The sequence below is a fragment of the Capra hircus genome, chromosome 21 (genome assembly GCF_001704415.2).
Source record: "Capra hircus breed San Clemente chromosome 21, ASM170441v1, whole genome shotgun sequence".
NCBI classification, from domain to species: Eukaryota; Metazoa; Chordata; class Mammalia; order Artiodactyla; family Bovidae; genus Capra; species Capra hircus.
In genome coordinates this window covers 57,402,499-57,408,498 of record NC_030828.1, presented here as the reverse complement: position 1 = coordinate 57,408,498, position 6,000 = coordinate 57,402,499, and the positions used below count along the sequence as shown (strand labels likewise).

General features: G+C 45.0%; 1 protein-coding gene across 2 annotated transcripts in view; it reads left to right on the top strand.

The window, feature by feature from the left end:
* BTBD7 (BTB domain containing 7) overlaps window positions 334–6,000 on the top strand; it is an 83,823-nt gene continuing 78,156 nt past the window's right edge. Inside the window, exon 1 of one of the 2 annotated variants that reach the window (XM_018066325.1) lies at window positions 334–634. The gene's annotated coding sequence lies outside the window, so the exon portion shown is untranslated. Of the gene's footprint in view, window positions 635–786; window positions 1,143–6,000 lie in introns of those variants that run through there. The other variant, XM_018066326.1, reaches the window with a different exon arrangement.

Here is a 6,000-nt window from a genome sequence, read left to right as displayed (position 1 = left end):
AAAGATATTTCCGCGGACGTAGCCTTGGTTTTGAGAAAGATGCACTGTGAGTTCTAGATCAGGATGCCGGCTGCCGAATGCAAACAAAAATTGGTAGAATCGGTCGTCCGGTGACGTTGTTATTATAGTTCCATTCTGACAGATTTAAATGATTTGCCACAGTTCCCTGGAATAAGCAGGATACGAGCATCCAACTCCGAGCAGAGAGCCGGAATAATGCGCGCGCACTCGGCTCGGACCGCTCCCGGGTCCCGTGAGCGCGCCTCCCGGGCCAGCCCCGGCGCGCGCGCGCTGCCGGTGGTCCACGTGACCCCGGGCGCGGCGACGGCGAGGACGGGCGGGGGCTCGGGCCGGCTCCGCAGCGCCGCGCAGGCGCGCCTAGGTCCGCGCTGAGCCGAGCCCCTCCTGCCCGCTCCAGGCGTCAAAATGGCGGCGAGGGGAACCTGGAGAAGCCTCGGAGCCTGAGCCACTGACAGGAGCGGAGAGGGGGGCGGCGGCGGCGACGGCAGGAGGAGGATGGCCCGGGGCGCTGGCGCCGGTGCGGACGGCGGTGCTGGTGGTGGCGGCGGCGGGGGCGACGGCCGCGGTCCCAGCGGCGACAGCAGCAGCAGCAGCGGCGGGAGGAGCCTCCGGGGTGAGTGTCCCCCTCGATGTCTCCGAGGCTGTGAGGCGAGGCTGTGCCCGGCGTGGCTCTGGGCGTCCCGGCGGGGAAGGGGCTGTGCGTGAGCGGCGGGGGCGCAGGGCTGGGGCCGGGCCGCCGCGCGGGGCCGCGGGCCGGAGGGAGGCAGCGGTCCGTCTGGGGCTAAGGCGGCGGCGGCGGCGGCGGCGGCAGACTGACCGGTCCTGGTGCGCTCCGAGGGGCGGGCTGGGCTGTGCGCCGTCGTCCCCGGGGCTGGAGCCGCGAGGTGTGGCGCTCCCGAGCTGGGATAGCGGCCGGGCCGGCTCCCGACTCAGGGCTCCGAGGGGCGGGACCGCCGCTCCCTGGACGCCGGGAAACCGCTCCCGAGACCCGGGCGCGCGTTTACCCGGGCTGCCAGGCTGCGACCGCCCGAGGGTGGGCGTGAGAGCGCCCGGCCGGCTTCGGGGGTCGGGGAGAGCAGGCCTGGGGACCGCTGCTCCCGGGGAGAAGTTGGATTGTCCGGGTAAGTTACTGTTTCGGGATCGAACTGGAATTGGCTCTTTGGTAGGTTGAGAGAGAGACGAGACAATACAGAGTGTTTGATAAAGAAGTCTGTGCTTGGAGTACTTGAAAGGCTAAAAGCGTGCATTCAGCATCTCGTCATTTGCACAGATGTTTATTTACTAGCCTTGCCCCGAAGATGAGAACTTTCTCTCTTAGTTTGCGGGGAGGCGGGGGGTGGGGGGGAAAGCTCTGAGCAGTGTTGCTCCTCTTTTGAGATACAATAGCACCTCTTCATATACCAGCACAGATAATAAGTACTCTGGATTAGGCCTAATTTGCAGAAGCAGTCTTGGTTTTTACCAGAAATCTGTTCCCTCTGCTAAAATATCTTACCGTGATAAAGAAATACATTTTTACAATCTTTTGTCTCTCAATGGCATCCATTTCTTTTAGATTGCTGAAATCTATTACTTTCTTCCCGGAGACGTGGAAGAAAGATTTGAAATTGCAAGAATCATACGCTTTAATGGCAGCTGTGACGAAACTTGTCCTAGAATTTTGAAGTCAGAAAAACCTTGAGCGATCTGGTGTGACTTGTTTTAGAGCCGGGAAACTAGGCTCAGGGAGATGAGCTACTCGCTGTGGGTCCTGCAGCTGGCCAGGGATTGGACCAAAACGGGGATCTAGGCCTGTCTCCTCCCCATGTAGAGAGCACTTTTCACTCACTGCTGAACCCCCTGTTCTTCACTGATTGCATTCTTCACCACCATCCTCCCTGGGTCTTTGTGCAATAGAGTTGAAAGGAGAAGTCAGAGAGTGCGCCTCATGCTGATTCTTGACAGTTGCTGTCAGTTACCACAAGTAACTGATGAAGATTTTTTTCCTGACCTGAATTTAATAAAAACCAACTGACATTTCATTTAGAGTTTTCATAGGCCTGTGACTGTATTTCTGTCCAATTATAGCATTGCTCGTGTTTGCATACATTCTGTAAAACCATAGGTTCATATTCTGTCCCGCAAAACCCAACTACTATCTTATTCGATTCAGCAATACCAGGTTTTAAACAGGTTCTTTGTATCAGACTCTCATTTTAGCCTTTAAAATACCTGTGTTATACCACTTGGTTTCCACATAATCGCAGCAATTTCTGTGTTGTGTGTCACAGATTAACCTTCAGAGGTAGTCATGTCACATGATTCTGATTTCATATTCTAGTCATTGAAACTCACACACCAAAGTTGTGCCTTGTGTTCAGTTACACAGGTGATTATTGAAGATCTGTTTTGTATTTTGCAGTATTAGGTGCTGCAGAAGAAAGAAGCAAGTGTAGTATATAGACTTTGCCCTCAGAAAATATAAGATGTACCCCTCTGAGCCTAGAAAACAATCTAGTTAAAGTTCTCTCAGGACAAATAATGCTGTACGTTTTCTGGTTAAAGGGAGATGAGTAAGGCCTCAGGAGTCTAAATAACTTCCTGGAACACTTGAGCTAGCTTCTGTGAGGGTTTAGATTTACAGAGAGATTGGAGCAGTTAACGTTGTGAGGGAAAAGCAAGAGTATAAGGTGGAGATTAGTTTTAAGGGAGGGGAAAAGAGGAAAACTTAGATGACCACTGAAGTTCCTTGGGAAGACATTAGACTATTGAAAGGGTATCTGTTTGTAGAAGGGTTTGAGTGCCAGATTGAGGAGATTTGGATTTTTATCCTCTTGTGCAAGGTATGGGAAGTCTTTGAAACTTCGGAGGCCAAACATTAGTTTGATAAAACTGCCAAGATGCACCTGTCAGTGATCCGTTGATTGAGTTAGAATAAGGTTGAGTGGAATGAACCAGGGGAAATAGCTGCTGCAGTACTTGGGTAGGAAGAGATGAGACCCTAACACTAAGATAGGAGTCCCTAGAAAAGATGCACAGCAAGTATAATTTTGTTGTTGTTTTTATCATGGTAAAATACACATAACATAAAGTTTGCCATCTTTACCGGTTTTAATTGTACAGTTCTGTGGCATTAAGTACATCCACTTTGTATTGCAACCACTACCACCACCCATTTCCAGAGCTCTATTCATCTTTCTCAACTGAAACTCTGTTCCCAGTAAACACTAACTCCCACTTCCTTTTATGCCCAGCCTATGACAACCACTTTTCTGCTTTCCTTCTCTATGATTACTGTATGTATTTAATATAAGTAGACTCATACAATATTTGTCCTGGCTTATTTCACTTAGTTACCATAATGTTCATCCAAGTTGTAGCATTTGTTAGAATTTCCTTCCTATTTAAGGCTGAATAATATTCCATTGTATATAATCTGTTAGTTGATACTTTGTATGTGTCCACTTTTTGGCTATTGGACTAATGTTATCATGTACATAGATGTGCAGGTATCTGAGTCCTTGCTTTCATTTCATTTGGGTATATATCCCGAAAACTTTACATTTCCACCAGCATGTGTCAGAGTTCAGTTTCTTCACATCCTCACCAATACTTGTTCATTTCGTTATTTTGATAACATCCATCCTAATGGGTATGAAGTGATATCTCATTGTGGTTTTCACTCGCATTTCTCTATGATATTTGTATCTCTTGTACTTATCAGCCTTTTGAATTGGAGAAATAATCTATTTTAAGTTCCGACTCAGTGACTTCACTTTCACTTTTCACTTCCATGCATTGGAAAAGGAAATGGCAACCCACTCCAGTGTTCTTGCCTGGAGAATCTCAGGGACGGGGGAGCCTGGTGGGCTGCCATCTATGGGGTCACACAGAGTCAGACACGACTGAAGTGACTTAGCAGCAGCAGCAGCCTATTTTTTAAATTAAGTTGTTTTTCAGTTGAGTTGTAGGAGCTCTTTGTATATTCTGGATGCCAGTCCCTTATCAGATATATGATTTTCAAATATTTTTGCCATTCCATGCATTACCTTTTCACTCTGTGGTGTGTATTTTGATGCACAAACTGTTTTAATTTTAATGAAGTCCAACTGATCTAGTTTTTTCTATTATTTTGTTTATACTTTTGGTGTTACATCTGAGAAATTACTACCAAATCCAGTGACATGAAGCTTTCCCCTTTTAAAACCCTTCTAAGAGTTTTGCCCTCAAAAAAACTCTTATAGTTAGGTCTTTACATGTGAATATCCAGTTTTTCCAATACCATTTGCTGAAAAGACTATCTTTTTTCCAGTGAATAGTCTTGGCATCTTTGTCAAAAATCCCTTGATCATACATTCAGGGCTTTATTTTTGAAATCTTCTATTCCATTTGTCTGTAAGTCTGTCTTTATGGTGGTACCAAGCTCTTTTGATTACTCTAGCTTTATAGTAAGTTTTGAAATCAGAAGTATGAGGCCACCAACATTATTCTTTTTTGAAATTGTTTTGGCTATTTAGGGTCCCTTAAGATTGTTCCATATAAATTTTAAGATAGATTTTTCTGTTTCTGCAAAAAAAATGTCATTGGGATTTTTTTGATGGGGATTGGATTGCATCTATAGGTTCTTTGGAGTAGTGTTGCCATCTTTTCTAGTCTTCCAATCTGTGAACAACAGATGTCTTTCATTTATTTGTGTTAATTTCTTCCCACAACATTTCGTAGTTTTCAGTATAAAAGTCTTTCATCTCTTTGGTTAGGTTTGCTCCTAAATATTCTTTTTGGTGATTGTAAATGTGATTTCTTTTTTGGATTGTTCATTGTTACAGAACACAACTCATTTTTATGTGTTGATTTTGTATCCTGCAACCTTTCTGAATTCATTTATCCTAACAGGTTGTGTGTGTGTGTGAGAGAGAGAGATCTTTAGAGTTTTTTATATATAAGATAATGTTATCATGAAACAATGATAATTCTACTTCTTTCCAATTTGAATACCTTTTCTTTGCTTTTCTTGCCTAATTGCTCTGGCTAGGAGTTCCAGTATTATATTGAGTAGAAATGATGAAAATGATTATCCTTGTCTTGTTCCTCATCTTAGCAAGAAAGCTTTCGTCTTTGACCATTAAGTATGATGTTAGCTGTGGGTTTTTCATATATAACCTTTCTTATGTTGAGCTAGTTTCCTTATATTCCTGGTTTGTTGAGTGTGTTCACAGGTATGTTTTAAGAAAAGAAAATTCAGTTTCAGGTGCTGAGTTTCTGCCTGGTGAAAGTTTTGCAGTCATAAGTCATCCATTTTACCTGTCTGAGGCCTAATTTCCTCATCTGTAAGAAGAAAGCAGCACAGACACACGCAGTGTTTACACAGCAGCTTTGCCGCCTTGTATTCTTTATTCCATTCTTTCCCTCCCTATTACCACTTCTTTGCGACTCTGGACCGTTTATCAAATGGCCTACCAGCTGAATCGCTGCTGTTTGTTCTCCCACGTTCCCTCTCCTTCTCTGCAATTCTCTATATTGCTACCACACTTTAAAAAAAAACAACAACCCAATTGAAGGATGTTTCTTTTCCACCTAAAAAACTTGTGTTGAGTTCCCATTGTCTACTGGATAAAGTCCCAACTCACAGAAGTTTCATAAACTGTGTCCAACCTTAGATTTCCCGTCACTCCAGCCATGCTAAACTGTTTCTCTTGTTCCCTGTACTGTTTTTAGTGTGTTTATCCCAGTGTTTGGAGTTCTTTTTCATTGCCATCCAGGAGACTCTGAGAAGATGACTCATCTCCCATTTCAGCGGTAGATTTTGATTACACCAAGCCAATCAGCTCAAGGCATTCCCCTGTAAATTATTATTTGTCCAAGTTAAACTGGACAAGGAAAGAGAGATTCTATTTTTGGGGAAGAAGGTCTTTTTTCCCCAGTGGCCACTGGCAGCTGTTTTGTGACCACAGGGAATGATGAAGCAAGCCCAGAGGATGGCAGAACAGAGAGGTAGAATGA